This window comes from Sturnus vulgaris, chromosome 1, assembly GCF_052056855.1.
Source record: "Sturnus vulgaris isolate bStuVul1 chromosome 1, bStuVul1.hap1, whole genome shotgun sequence".
Taxonomy (NCBI): Eukaryota; Metazoa; Chordata; class Aves; order Passeriformes; family Sturnidae; genus Sturnus; species Sturnus vulgaris.
In genome coordinates this window covers 73,602,327-73,617,924 of record NC_142243.1, presented here as the reverse complement: position 1 = coordinate 73,617,924, position 15,598 = coordinate 73,602,327, and the positions used below count along the sequence as shown (strand labels likewise).

Below are 15,598 nucleotides of genomic sequence, written 5' to 3'. Positions count from 1 at the left end.
TCCAGAATGTAATTTACTTTATTCTCATGCCACACAAAATATGAATGAGGTCCAAACAGTATGAATCACGGCTTGCCATAATAACTGCTAAACACATTGTATCCCCAAAGTGAAAGTTGCAGAAACTCTGGCAAGAAGGATAAAAAATAAATAATATCCATAATAACTGCAGGGATCTGTGTTGTTCTAAGAGGTCCAGGATAACTGGAATGCCTTGCTTTGTCGATTTGCTGGAAGCCTGAGTTCGTCAATTTCCTTCCCCATGAATCAGTTCCTTTGTCTGAAAAACATAAATAACAATATATCAAATATAATATAATATCAATATATCAAAGAGCCCTGGAAAAGTACTGTGCATGGGAAGTTAATTTGAAATTATTATATTAGACAATACAGATGTAATAAGTATATCTAACTTAGTATCTGACATTTTCTGAATAGGAAGTGTTAAACATCCTCATTCTTCTGAATGGGAAGGGTGATCTTCTGTTTTAATTTCGCGACTCTCTTCAGGATGCCTACTTCAGTCTGCAGTTTTTCCCATATTAAACTTTTATTGCATGCATGCATTTTACAGTGAAGGAGTAAAAATTAGAATGGAAGAATATAACATACCAAAATTAAGTAGTAGTGAGAGAAAATCCACTTCTCTCTTAAACATTTACTCTTGTGTATAGTATATCCTTTGCCTCTCCACAGATCTAAAGGGGGAATCCTGATACTGTTGCCAGATGTCTCTCTTACCCAATTATTCCCAAAAGTGATTGTTTCAGTTCTTCAACCAATTGTTTAATAAAATACCACAGAATGCCTTTATGGGGGCAGGTCTTCGGTAATCCTAAATCCTCATAGAATCTTTATTAATTGTCACTTCTCAAGATTCATTGTTACTTCTCTTATTCCTTGTGCTTAGTATCTGCATGATTTTTAATATTTTGAAAGTTCGTTTTAAAAAGCAAGCTATCCTGAGATGACTGGACTGAATAAATGAATTCAGAAAAAAGCAAAAAGCTCATGCTGGATCTCATAGTCTTCAGTCAGTATCCCTGAAAAGAGATCACTTTAGCATTGCCTGTAATCCCACAAATCCAGGGATTTTCCTACTTCTTTGTGATATGAGGATCATAAATTGAGTAATCCCCACTCCTTGACTTCACACAGAAATGTATCTGGCAATGTCAAGTCTTCAAGAGCAGTGCCCGTCTTCTAGGCAATTGCCTGAAAACTAACAACCAACCAAACTGATAACGAAACTGAACCTTCTTAAAAATTCGACAAAACTTCTGCTTTGACAGTATGTTGGGCTTACTATGTTAAAAGTAAGTAAGCAAATACTCTCTACTTCTTATCTTCTGATCTCACTTTCTCTAAACCCTGAAGTCACATGCAGCCATAGGCAGAAGGCATGTCAGCTATCTGTGATCTGTCAGGAACTGATAAGACCTGGGCTGGGTTCCTGGGAAGCAGCGTCACATCTTAGTTCTCAGAGGTGACGAGAAGGGAGATAAAAAGGATGGTTGGTCAGAAATAGCCAATTGGATGGTTTTCCTCTGAAACAGAGCAATTTGACAGAAAGGAACTGTTTCATCAGAAATAAATAACAAAAACTTTCATAAATAGCATTGGGTTTGTTTTCTAACTATGCTGAGAGGGAGATCAGTGGTAGGGAAAGACCTTGGAGGACTCATGCCCTTTCTTTTAATATTGCTACTTGGTAATAAACATTGGCAAAGCATTTCAAAACCTATTTTCTCTGGATAGAAGAAATAACACCTTGATTTACTGCCATGTAGCCTCAGAAAGTTCATTAATCGTTTGATAAATTCATTGTCTTAAGGTCAAATTTGGCTTTTACTATATCTCTCTGAATCTGCAATAGCTTCATCAAAATCAATGATTTTGCAGCAAGCTTTAAGTCCTGAAAATTGGGGGAATTACCACTGTGGTTTACTTCAGCGAAAATCAGCTTTCAGGAAGCTGCTCTCAACAGGCAGAGTAGCTTGAAGACTCTAATTCTGCCTTGTACTCCTCCTGCTTCCCCTTTCCATTAATGGATAATATCAGCAGCTTATAGAGTATGCCAGGATGTGAGGGCTGAGCCAGCAGTTGAGACCAAAGCGGCACAAAAAAGGGCTTTGCAGAAGGCAGGGCTTAAAAAAAAAAAAAAAAAAAAAAGGGAACCAACAATTCAGACAGAAGGAACAATGCCAGAGGATGGCTGAGAAAAGCATGTAAAATAATTTAGATGTAGGTTAGCTGCCATGGCAACCATGTACCAAATTACCCCACTTCTGTGTCTCTAAACCTGCCAGCAGCTAATTTTGTTTGTATGTACTTCAGGCTTTAAAAGAAATTAAACCACCTTAAAACTCATGAGGGATTGCAAATGATGTGCAGATACTGGGACTGCTGTGGGATGCTTGGTTAAAACATTTAGAAAATAGAGATAGAAAAAATAATAGCACTTGAAATTCTGACTTCAGTGAGTGGCTAAAAAATACATAATTTCTTTAACAGTCATAGCAGCCAGTTTTAACCCTGCATTTGTTTGGCTTTGCCTTGCACATATTTATCAGGTCAACCTGACACTTTTACCTCAAATGTGTTTATAAGAAAGAAAGTGGTCTTAGCAGCAGCTCTGCTTATTTTTCACTACAGAAAACTGCCATGTTATAAAAAGAAAAAGACATTTTCTTTTACTCCAGGATTCTTTGGAAATACGGTAAAATCTTAGATCCCTAAGGAACAGAAACAAGGCTATCAAAGAGCATGCTGCAAGGCACATGCATATTATTAGTTACTAAGAATAGTCCATTGCTGAGTGTGAGTGAAAATATCCAAATGCATTCCCTTGATAAGTTAAACATGTATTCCTCTCTCTGGGCACACGTCAAAGTGTCCTCAAATGGAAAAATAATGTTATAATAGCCTAACCTCTACTTCCAGGCCATGTACATATAATCCTAGAGAAATATAACAGAGCCTTCACAACACCTCTATGGAGGAGGCCAGCAGACCATTATAGTCATCAGACTCCTCTTGTAAGGCCATGAAAACTTTTCAGAATACAAAGACATCAGTTTTTGATCTTCCCACTGAAAATTGGTGAACATCATTGAGATGTTCAGCCATTAGTTGGGAGGCATTAGGGCTTGACCCCCCAAAATCAGCAGGAATCTTTGAATCAAGTGCACAAAAAGCTGTGCTCAATGCCAGGAGATAATTCCCCACCCCTACATCATCACATGATGCTCACTGTAGAGTGTGGTATTTGGTAATCAGGGCCTGCCTCCAGGCAAAATGCTGGACAGAGATCTTTATTTTGATGGCATTTTCCCAATAGCTTCTCCTTAATAGGATTTATCTTAAGATCTCCTGTGTTTGAAAAATTGAAAGTAGTTCTCAATTGTATGTTATGGTTTCTTGGCCAAATTTAAGATAATAGCCCTTAAATACCACATATGAAAAAGTAATACAAATAATTATGTGATCACATTCTACAAGAACATTCATTTACCCTGCAAGAGGCCCTTGCACTGTTGCTTTTGTGGCTCACTCTTGATACAAGCATGGTGTCATGCAGCGTTAAGTATTTGATTTTTCTTGCAGAGTTTTCACTTGGTTTCATTACTTTAGCCTGTTGCAAGTATCTGTGTCAGCAGAGTTGCTCCAAAGTTGCTTCCAAGCTACATGGTTACCTAACAATTCTGGCTCTAATGCATCTGTGATTCAGCATGTCCAGGACACTTCATTGTGCTGTCTGGGAGTGGTCTGTAGCACAGCTGGGAACCAGAGATGAGTAGGAAGCAGAACACAGAGCATGCTTGCAGCCAAGAAGCCTGCCTCTTGAAGCGTGTAGGTGTAAACCCTTAAGAAATTCTCAGGTTAAGCAGCAAACTCAGTGCCCCTTGCCTTCCTGCCTTCTGCAAGTTATAGTTAAAAATGTGTTTTCTCTCTAAGTATGTGGCCACCTGAGACACCCTGGGTCAGTATGATTGCAACTACTCTCAGCAATGGTTATGTACCTTTGTGAATGTGAATCATGTCAAGCTCAGGAAGCTGAATAATGCCAGGACCTCAAATTCTGCTATTTGAAAATCCTTGTTCTTCCTGTTCTTCTAATATCATCCCTTGCTAAGCACTGTGTCTCCTGAGGGAAGTATCCACCCCTGACAAACCATCCCACTGACGTGACCCAGTCAAGTACAGATGGACACCTGATGTTGATTTGTAAACCTGTTCTCCACTGCACATGGTGTAAACTTTCAGGATTTACACATGGTGTAAAATTCAGGGTCATTAAACCAAAGATGTTTTAAGATGTATAATATCTGAAAGATATTTCAAGATATTATAATATCTTGTCTGGCATTACAGGCACAGTCATCAGTAAAGCTGTGTCACAGAGGCATTACTAGTCTGGGATGGCTACTGTTTCCTTTCAGGCTGGCAGTTCATTGGTCTTCTTTTCAACCAGTGCCTCCTTCTGAGGGAAAAACTAGTGATACTCTCTGCTGATAGTCCCTTCTCTGCTTACACTCTGCTCTCTAAGCTGATGTGTCTCTTTTTGCATCTGCTGGACACCTTGCAGTTGCAGGAGATACTGCTACATCTGTCTCTGAACTCTTCAGGTGTTACTGTGATGTTTTATTGTGGTATTTTGGACTGTCAGTCAACCCCTGTGCTAAAGCACCAGAACACCCAGTGATCTTCAAATCTGGCAAGGGTTAATCCAGGGTCTCCTTGTGGTGTCTGCTGAGGCTTTTTTGTTTGTTCTGATGCTTTTGTCCTTTGTCTGGAAATTGAGACATTGGTTCACAGGTTGTATACCTCTATGGTTTCACTTTCTTTTGTCTCCAGATTAGATCTGCTCTCTCAAACCGTTCATTTGACATAAGGATATAAAAGCAGCTGTTCTAGGCCATAGCAAAGATCCATACAGCTCCATCTTCTCTCAGCAGTGGCAAGTAAGGATACCTATGAGAACAGGGTGAGCACAGAAGGTTCCTTCCTCTTTTATATCTTCCAGTTTCTTGCAGCTGGCAGGTCAAGTTTGTGAGCCAAGGGCACACCCAGTCCCTGGACTGAATGTTAAGCTGGTGTTTTTGTTGTAACATTTACAGTGACTGCAAGAGCTCTTACTCAAGTGACAACTGCTCATTCAGAAGCAGTTATTAGGGTTGCATTTATTAGGGCTGTATTATTTTCATATGCACTCTTTCGTATTTATCAGCATTGTATTTTTCTGACATTTTGCTACCCAGTCAGCTGATAATGTAAGATCTCTGTGTTACTTTCTCAGGCAGATTTTGGTTTTGACTATTGGAAACAGCTTTATATCATTAGCCACTTTGGCTAGCTACCATCTTTTTCCAGCCCATTTGTGGATGTCTTGGACAATGCAGAACCTGTCCTGATCTCCTGTGCTTGCCTTTTTTGAAAATTCCTTTAATTGTGAAAAATAATCAGTAGTTCCCACCTCTGTTTTTCATCCTCTAACTCGTTACTAATTCACAGAAGGATCTTCCTTCAAACTAATGCTTTTTAATGAGCCTTTTGAGGTTTGGGGAACCCTATAAAAAAATTCTAAAAAATGCCATTATACAAATGCTGGGAGAAATTGGAGTAGGGAGAATGATGGCGAGCAAGATGTATTTGTCTTTGAGACCAGAAAGGTTTTAGTCTTCTTATGTTTAAATTTCCCTTTAACCTGAGAAAATGGTGTCGTCTTCCAGAGCACTACTTGTGAAAAGACAGCATGTTTCCACAGAAATCCATCTGGCAATGCTGATAACGTGGGCTGAATCTTCAGATTATTAGTAGAATTACTAATTTTTTTTTAATTTACTCATTTCTTTGAACCCAGTTTTGTAAGCAAGAATACTTTTGTCTCTTCACAGTGAACAACAGTACTCTGTTCAGAAAGAGTCAAACCCACTGGGAGGGAATGCAATATTCAAACTCCAGTTCGACTTGGGTAGGGTTAATGAAAGTTTATACTGAAGTCCATGAAGGCACAGTCAGGTTTGCATTTTTACTGCCTAACAGGAGCAGCTTATGCTGCCAGTGAAGTCAGAGTAGCTTAGTCACTGATTTCAGTAGGAAAAGGAACACCATTTGTCATACAAGATTCACTTGACCTATCTTTTTGTAAATAATGAAAGAAGACACTTCAGGAAATTTCACAGTGTCTTTTTTCATTTGATTATTATTCCACCTGCTTTGATGGTTACTTTATTTGTCATCTGTCAGAAAATGAAACTCAGTTTATACTTTTAATACCCGAATAGAGCTATAACACATGTACATGGGCTTGTATTTAGGAGTTGTGCCAACACTGAGTAATTTTAATATATTATATGGTTGATAATATCTGAACAAATATTCTACAATAAGTCACTATAGAAATGAAGGTAGGTTTCCTGTGTGGCTTACAATATTATACTAAAATACAAAAGAAACCTGACTGGGTTTCAGTTATGAAATAATAGATACTGAGCCATTTTCAGGTTTGCTCCATATTGCCAAAGTGTTTAAACAGGTGTGTTTCACAAAGTTTGTGAAACAAAAGCTCACCTCAAAGTAAATCAACATTAGGAAGCAAAACCAGTGCTGAGTGATAGTGCTTAAAAACTGAGAAACAAGAGTGGTTTTAAACAGCAACTGAAAAGATGCTTTGATGTTTTTTAAGCACTCCCCTATAGTCTAAAAACATGTTAGAATTTTCTGTGATTATGTACAAGACACTGCATTTTTTATAGGGGTAGTTCTGTAGCTTGGATTATGCCCATCAAACATTAACTTTTTTATTGTAATATGACCACGTCAGCAGTTATTGAGGATTAAGAAAACGTGCTTATGAACCAAACTGCTAAACCCCTTTTCTTTTATATCTAGGGCATTATCTTATGTGTACAAATGTGGAAAAAGAGCAATAAACCTAAAAGCCATGTTAACTTCACTTGACCAGCAGTTCTACATATGGTTTGTAAAAACAGGCAAACCCCTTTGCAGTGAATGCAAGGGTAGGCCAAATATTGTTTGCTGAATTCGAGTGACCTCTGTAATCAATACCTTAAGTTGATGACAGCTGAGAAAGTACCTTTCTCTTGCACTGTGAGCTGAACACCTCCCATTGCTGCAGAACGACAGGTGGCCTCCCTCTGAAACACAAGGCTCAGCAGTAGCATAGGCAGGAGTATTTGGGTCAAAGACTGCTAGCAGAGGCAGAGGTGGATAACATGACCTGAGGAGAAATTAAGAAAGTCTTAAGAATTCTGTCTGATTTTACATAAGTCCCTAAAACCTTTAATTCATTTGAATTCACTGGAGGCAAATCACTTCATGCCTTTAAGTGTACAGAAACCTCGTGACAGCAGGGCTTGCATTGTGTAGTTCTCTGACATGACTTAGGAAGATAAGACATGAACAATGGGGGGTTATTAACATGAATAATTTTCTATGCAAATTGGAAGCACTGCAGAACAATAGGATGGCACTGGCTTAATGGCATCAGGTTTTCTACAGAGTTGAGTATAAAATATCACAGTAGGAAAGAAATAATGGAGTCAAATGCTGCTAGAACAAAACTGCTTTGAAAAATTAGCTCATGCAGGTGGACCACAAGATCTGTTTTCTTGGAAGTGTTTCCAGAGATTCGGTGCCCAGAAAACATGCCTAGAAAGCCAGAGATAAAGAAAAACCACAGGTTTTCCAAACCTGAAGAAGTTGACAAATACAATGCACAAATCTAAACATCTTCATCAGATTCACTTTCATTCCACCCTCGGGGTCAGCAGGATTATGATAGATACATTTTCATCCATATTAATAAAAAATGTTGCATCTTTCAACATAGGAAACAAAGAAGCAACCTAGAAAGATGAGCAAGGTAACTTTTTTCAATGTCTTTTTGTGTATTGTTGTATTCAGGAGAAAGGAGGTAGGAAGGAGGAGAGCTAGTGGAAGATGTAATGAGAGATACATGTTCCTTGGGGCAGGAAGTTGATGGTCTGATTTTTCCAAGACTGTATCTCTGTTACATGTGATACAGTTCACAGCTAAGCAGAAGAGCTGATGCTAGTCCAGGTGGCACTATCTTTCTTTTACTAGTTGAAACACCAATCCCAAGAAGCTCAAGGGAAAAAGGGTTCTCACAAAAAAAAAGCAGCTGTTCCACTCCCTGGCTGTTCTGTCCTCTCCTTGCTGGAGCCTCCTCCACTTACACACACGTGACATCCGTGGGAGTGATCCAACAGAAGTGTTTCCATTTGACATTTTGGTGGACAGTCTATGGAGCAGCAGGATGCTCTCTGAAACAAGCAGACCTCTTTTGATTTATTCACTCCAACACTGGGGATAATTTTAGAGCACAAATGACAGGAAATAATTTTGTGTGCAGTTCATCAGGAAACAGAACAGGGCAAAGCACCTACTATTGAGGAACAGGAGCTATGACATGCTGCCCATGCTACATATTCAGTGTCTCTCTGCCTGTAAAAGAAATTCAAAATAGAACATTCATAAAAGGATGGATTTTGCTGAGTCAATTCAAACTACTGTATAACTCTGTGTTCAAAAACTCCCAATGTAGTTTATGTTCTATCAGAAACAAAAAGGTGACAATCAGCCAGTTCCAGTCCATCAAGTGCAGCACCGACTGAAATCAGCAGAGACGTATCACTTGCCCCTAAGTCTGAAAGGTTTCCAACAAATTGCTGATGTATAAGAGGTCACTCAACCATTCCTAGTACTAGGGAAGGCGGGAGGGAGAGATGGAAAGAATTATACCCTTAGAACAAGATTGCTGTATGTCTGTGTTTGGGAAATCTACACTGCTGCTGCCTCTGCGTGCCTTTCTGTGGTTACAGGGAAGATTTCAGTCTCTGTGCACCTTCTGGTGTACTTGGCAGTCTGGCACCTTCAATGCATACTTGATTCTCTACTGAAAGTCTTGAAGCTAATTCTTAAAATTAAGAAGCTGTTTTCCTCTGCCCATGTGAAATGAGAAAGAAAATGTAAATTTGTTTGCATGTCAAATTCTGTTGTAGTGATGAATCATCACTCAATACAACAGCTTTTGTATTTTGTATACAGGTTTACTGCCTATGTGGAAGAAAGATTACTCTGTTTTTGCAGTCTGATAGGATAAATCCAGTCAGATCACTAAGGTTTGTGATGGTTTCTTTCCTTCTTGAAACTTTTCTCCAGAATATCGTATTATGTCCCTTAATATTTTCTATGCAAACTCACCACTTTGAGAGTGACTGAAAATAATTTGACACAAAGGGAGTGCTCCTGTATACACTGAGTCAAGGTGTGAAGGTCCTTGCTGCAACAGCCTGAACTTTTTCATGCATAGCTGAATCAAATATAATCTCTTTTAGTTGGTCACCTAGATGCACAGAGGTAAAATCAGGGGAAAACCCCATCTTCAGCACAAGTGATGATGACAGCTGTTCCTACAGAAGGTGGAATTCTTCCATGGTGACTTCAGAACAGTGTCAGATTTAAACTGGCATTTGGTTCTTCTTGGCTTTAGACACAGATCTCTTTTTAGTGAGCCTTCAGTGAGACTCTCATAATGTTAGTTTAGGGGCTGACCAGCGAGAAGGTCACTATTTCAGCAAAAATGCAGGAGAAATGGTGACATTTGTGAGGGTAGCAGCAAAGTCAGAAACACTACACTTCTTGGAAATGAAAGACAGGCTTTGAAGCTACTTCAAGATTAAGAAACAGAAGAAAACTTTCCAGTTCCCGAGACCAGGTACCAACCTTAGCTACATCCAAGCATCAACTTGACTGGAGTCTCACCTCACTACATTCACTGGCACTTTGGTAGTGAAGCCTAGATGCACAAACTTGTGAGGAACTAATGTATACTCCAGCAGGTAATCTAAACTTAGGCAAGGTCTCCCTAGGACCTGAAATTTTACTCAGCAGTTGAATAAACATTCTGGATGCTGTTTAGCTGTGGGCATGATACATACTTTGCATGCTTGTTGTGTGACTGTAACATTCAAGTTATTGTTTCATTATTTTGTGACCCCCTGAGAAACCCTTTTGATAATAAAGTAGTTCTGCCTTGCCTTGGATGTGACACTGCCTGTGGCATAGAGGTGAGGAAACTGAGCTGATCTAGCACCTATACAATTACACAGCATTATTAGTTTTGCAATGTAACTCTCAGCCTCAAATATTATTACTTATGCATTTTTTCCATCACAGTTAATATTCTGAGTAGTTTCAATTGTCATCTATGGGTAGAATTTTCAAAACCACAAAGCGTCAACCTAATTCTGCTTTCCACAAAATCGACAGTATTTTTATTGATCTCGAGTTTGGGTGATAGTTGTGCACTATAAAACATTTCATCTTGTATTGGGCCAAAAAGAACCTCCAAAAGAAGACCCGCTCCTGAAAACATTTGGCTAGTTAAATCTTTTTAATTCTGTCTCTGCTTCCCCAGAATATTTTAAACATTGGGAAAGATATCTGACCATGAGCTTATCAGACAGATGGGGACAAAATCCTGGCATAGAAATGTGCACAGGTCAACCACTTAAAGGGATAACATCTGCAAAATCACGTAAGAATTAACTGTCTGTCTACCAATGAAAATAAATTTTAAGTTTTCTTATCCCTAGTGCTCATAGGAGTGTTTTAGAAAAGTCTCAACTCTCTCTGTGCCACACTTCAAGGGCTTATATAAAATTGCTCTTGACCTGACGTTTCTGAAACCTCATTCACTGACAACTTCTGGCACTTTGTCCTAATGCTGAAATCATCCTTTTAAAATTAATGATTGTACCATTCTCCAACATCCTACACAGTCTTCTAGAGTTTCATGCCTGGTCATAGGGAGGGTGGTTAAGCACTCAAACAGGTGCCCAGAGATTGTGTGCAACCAAAACCCAACTGGGTAAGGCCTGAGCAACCTGATCTGTCTGTGACATGCTCCCTGTTTTGAGCAGGAGCTTGGATTATGTGACCTCCAGAGATCCCTTCCAACTTCAAATAAGTCTTGGACTCAAGAATTCTGCTTCTTTTTCCCCTGTACCACCCACTGCTATGGAAGATCTCACATAAAAATGCAGCTAACTCCCCTGCTAGCCTTGGCCTTTCACAGTTGTTTTTTCCTGGACCTTCTCTCTATCTTCCTAATAAATACCCTGTTTCAGTATTTTCTCCTGGTGTCTTAGCCATCATCTTAAAGACAATGCAGACAGAACTTCAAGCCTTTCTTCCAAAATCCTCAAGTTCAGTCTCACTGTTAGGTAATATCTTTTTCTTATCCAGTTTTTTTAAGATTATATATTCAAACTGTATCTAAACATTACCAATTCTTGTACATCAAATCTCTTACAATCATCCCTCCCTTCCAGTAATGAGGGACCTAAGATAGGGTTCCAGAGATGTGAACCTTATATTAATATTACATCTACTTCTGTACATTATTTTGTGGGGGTTATTTGGTTGGGTTTTTTCTGCACTTTTTGGTGACTCACTTGAGAGATTCTACAGTTTCACGGATTTTTTTTTCTTTGCTTTCCATTTGTTGTTTCTTTTGTTAAAATGCTTAATCTTCTTAGATAATTTTTTAAAAAGGTGATTAAAAGGTAATTTCTAGAAACTAAAATTAAGATTAATACCATGATCTTAGCTCTCCTTCTAGTTCTCATGTCACGTCTTTATTATCGGATGACAGGAAGGGTGATTGCAAAGATAGTGGATTTAAGATTCATAACACTTGGTGTTGTTTCCTGCATTTCAGTAGGTCCACAGTGCAGAGCTTCATATGAATTAACAGTGCTTCAGTAGGAATATCTGAAGACTTTGAGACATCTAATTTAAGTTTTGAAAGTAGAATTCTTTATTTAAACCTGCCTTTGGTATCTACTTACTATTGAAGTCTAAAGGGTAAACATAACAGAAAGGTAAAAACTGCTCTTCAGAAAAATAGTCATAACACCCTTTCCACCCTTAGCCTTGTTCTGGGTAAGACAATCTTAACATCTTTCTGGAAAGAATGTATTTTATTGTATGTTTCCAAGGCACTGGATGTCCACTCTTTTGAATGATAAAAGAGAGATTTAAACAGAATTAAAAAAAAAAAAAGTATTAAAAAAAGGCATTACAAACAAAAACAAAAACAAAACAAAATTAAAAAAAAAAAATTCCACACCAAACCAAACAACAAAACACCACCAACAGGTTGTACTGCTTCAGCTTTTAAAGGGCAGCTTTTTAAGAAATGCATCTTTTCTAATGCTGCAGTCTTTCAGAAGAGATTCTACTTTCTAAGAAAATGAGAGCAACTTCTATCATTTCAACTGGATCCTGTAAGTTAGGCTAGGAAATGCAGCTGAAACTAAAAGCTTCCATACAGTTTCTGTTTTCTGAGAGTATTTTTGAATATCAGGTGACATATGTGGGTGGGGGAACTTCAAGATTAGTTTTAATCAAATCTCAGCTTTTGCTGGAACTTCCCAAAGCCTTTCTCACCCTTTGGTCCTGACCGAAACATTTTGCTAGTTTTGGGTGCATTCCCATTAGAACCTAAAATGTTTGATTTTGTTTTGTTGTCTTGCAATGTTCCAAGTACTCCCAAGTTTCATTTCACCATTCAGATCTATCCCTTCAGCCTCCTATTATGAAGCTAGCTCTAAAATATTACCTCTGTATCTGTGATACAGACCACATTCAAACAAATCTGGTGATTTCCAGAAGGCTTTTAGTCTGAATGAGGAAGAAAAAATTCATCTTCCACCACAGACAATGAAGACAGAATTAACAGGACTGAAAAAAACTGAACCTATGGTGAAAGCAGCTTCTTTACACCATTTTAGAAAGAAAAGATAAGGTAGCTTCCCTATGTTTCTATGTAGAAATATAACTCATTCAGTAGTGGTTAGCAGAAGAACCTTCTAATACAAGACAGTAGGTTCATAAAGTGAGAGTTGGAGAGTGCACAAATAATCCAGAACAAAGTCTTTCTCACATGAAAAAGTATTAATAAAAGAAAAAGGCAAATGTAAAGTTAGAGCTGGAATTTGTGATCAGAAAGAAGATACTTGGGAAAAGAAATTTATTTCAAACAAAAAAAGGCCCAGCAGGAAAAACTGTTAAAATGAGTCCTTACAGCTATTTAGTGTATAATATAATGGGTCTCTTTTCTGGTTGAGAACTTTCAGGATGCCATAGAACATGTACTAAATCATATCAGAAGCCATCAATTTCTTTCCAGGTATAATTGATTAAATACACAGTGATGTTCCTCCTTCCTTTAGCTAGCCTTCAATTGCTCACGCCTTTTCTTTGACTTTCTCTTCCTTCTCATCTCACAAATACAAATTTTCATCTGATTTCCTCATTTAACATCTTGTCTTGCCATCATGATCCTTTCCTATTCCAGCTCCTGGTCTCCTTTGCACTTCCTTACATCTCTCCCCCTCTCTTACTCTAAGCTTTTCTCGTCTGCCTGTTTCTCCTCCCAATACAAATAACCTTGATTATATTCTATTCTTAACTCTGCTACTTCTACAGATTTTTCCCTCTCATCTCTGTTGGAATAAGATTCATTAGGAAGCAAATAAATACAAGTTTTGTCAATGAGACAGAATGCCTAAAATTATGGCCAATATTCACATATGGGACATTGACAGAAATCCAAACAGCATATTTTTCTCTTCAAAATCAGTGCAATGTAAACAAAGCTTTTTGTGGTGATTTCAAAGGTGAATTTTTTCTGAACTCTACCAATTATTTCTAGTTGCTACTTTCCAATACCTGTGTTATTTTTTCTTTCTTTTCACTACGTACCATTATTATTTTGGGTTTGCTGTGATTAGTTTACATTGCATTGGTGAGATTTTCTTGCTGGGTGGCATTCAGTTTTTTCCAAGCCATCTACTCAGTTTTTATTCCTTATCACATTTTAATTTCTTTCAACTAATTCATCCTACACTACCAGTGTCCTCCCTTAACTAACAACAGCTATTTCTTTCAGGCTTCGTACTTGAAACATGGAAGAGCTCTTTCTTTTATAATTATTTTGTAACATGGTCTCTACTTAGCAAATGCACCTAACAGATGATTTTGGATGCTCCAGGTATGTTGCACATGGCACCTGTAAGCAAACTGTCTAGAGCTGGCTTTTTAATTTGCATCTCTGACCTCCCCCAGTTCAGTTCCTGGCAATTGAGTTAAACCAAACTGTTTTCATCACAGTCTTTAGTGACCTCTTAACTGCAGCTTACAGTTCTAGCACTGCAGGCTTCCTGTTCTTGTTCTTCTGGTTGTTCTTGGCATAACTACATAATTTCTGAAAATTTCACACTCAGGGTCTCCATTCTCTCCTGACTCTCCTCCACCCTCTATAACAGCTCACAAAGCTCTTTGGAGGCATCTTCATTCCACCCCAGCATTGCAAGGAAGATGGCGTGTTCTATCAAATCCTGGATTTGGTTCCCTTTTCTTCTTCTGCCCCTTACCTCTGAATAATCACTCCCTGGTTCACTTAGCAACTTCATAATCATTACTTACAGATCCACATTTCCACTCTAGGCATGAATCATTTTAGCCAAGCTAGCAACTCGTCTTTCCAACAGCTCATTCTGCATGTGTAATCATCAGTGGAAGCTTAATATGATTAATTGTTCTCCCCCTGAAATTGGTTTTCCTAGCTTTGGCAACACAGTCTTCCACCATGCAAGTGTTTCTGCAAAGACAAACTTCTACATTTAGATTTTTTATTTCATCTCATTTTCTGAGACACCTCTTATCCTTGCTTTTTTAAATTATGTAAAATTTACCCCAACCAGTTTTCTGTTTATAGGACCCATTACAGTCTAGACTCTAATCTACTGTGTGTTTCCTGTTGAAATGCTGAGAATGAAAGGTCCTTTCAAATATCTTGTTACACAGCCACTTGTCACATTTTGAGATCTACACCTTTGCTTTTTCCTTTTAACCTTCTGATATGTGCTTCATGTTTCCCTGTAAAATGCTCCATTACAACAAATGTGAGTCCTAATTATGCTAGCAGTGAGATAATTGAAGTTCCATATTCCTTACCAGACTGTGTTCCACTGTTACGTTTTTGGGTAACTCTTAGATTATAAATTCCAAGAGGAGAGAACTACCTTGGTGCAAAGGGGTTTGTGGTATACCTGAGTAAAATTCTAATTTTAAAACAAACACATGAAAATTCTGTATAGAGTTCCTAAATACTATAATCCTTCTTTAAATTACGCATTTTCCAAATAAAATTTAATTCTAAAGAACTCTGGGCAAGACTCATAAATGTTTGCACATTGCAAATAATTGTGTATCAAGTTATTTAGTTTAATCTTATTTACTTACTAGAGCAGATGCATCCCATATTTCACTACAGTCAAGTAAAATGACTACACAGAATATGTATGCTCAATCTGGAAACCCTGGGAATCAATAAGCAATTAATAAATACAGTAAAAATTAAGAGCTCTGATGAGCTCCATAACATTTATACCTGAGCAGATTTATTTTAGAATACCTTTTTTTTTTTAATCAGCATAGTATCCAGTGCATTGCAAGATAATGTCACCATATGCCACTA

The 15,598-nt window shown here is 38.0% G+C and overlaps 1 protein-coding gene across 1 annotated transcript in view; it reads right to left on the bottom strand.

Annotated features, from left to right (window-relative positions):
* Window positions 1–15,598, bottom strand: part of LOC148225304 (uncharacterized) — a 70,840-nt gene continuing 55,242 nt past the window's right edge. Inside the window, exons 2-3 of the mRNA XM_088161717.1 lie at window positions 7,075–7,246; window positions 1–280 (exon numbers count right to left, since the gene is read on the bottom strand). The gene's annotated coding sequence lies outside the window, so the exon portion shown is untranslated. The remainder of the gene's footprint in view (window positions 281–7,074; window positions 7,247–15,598) is intronic.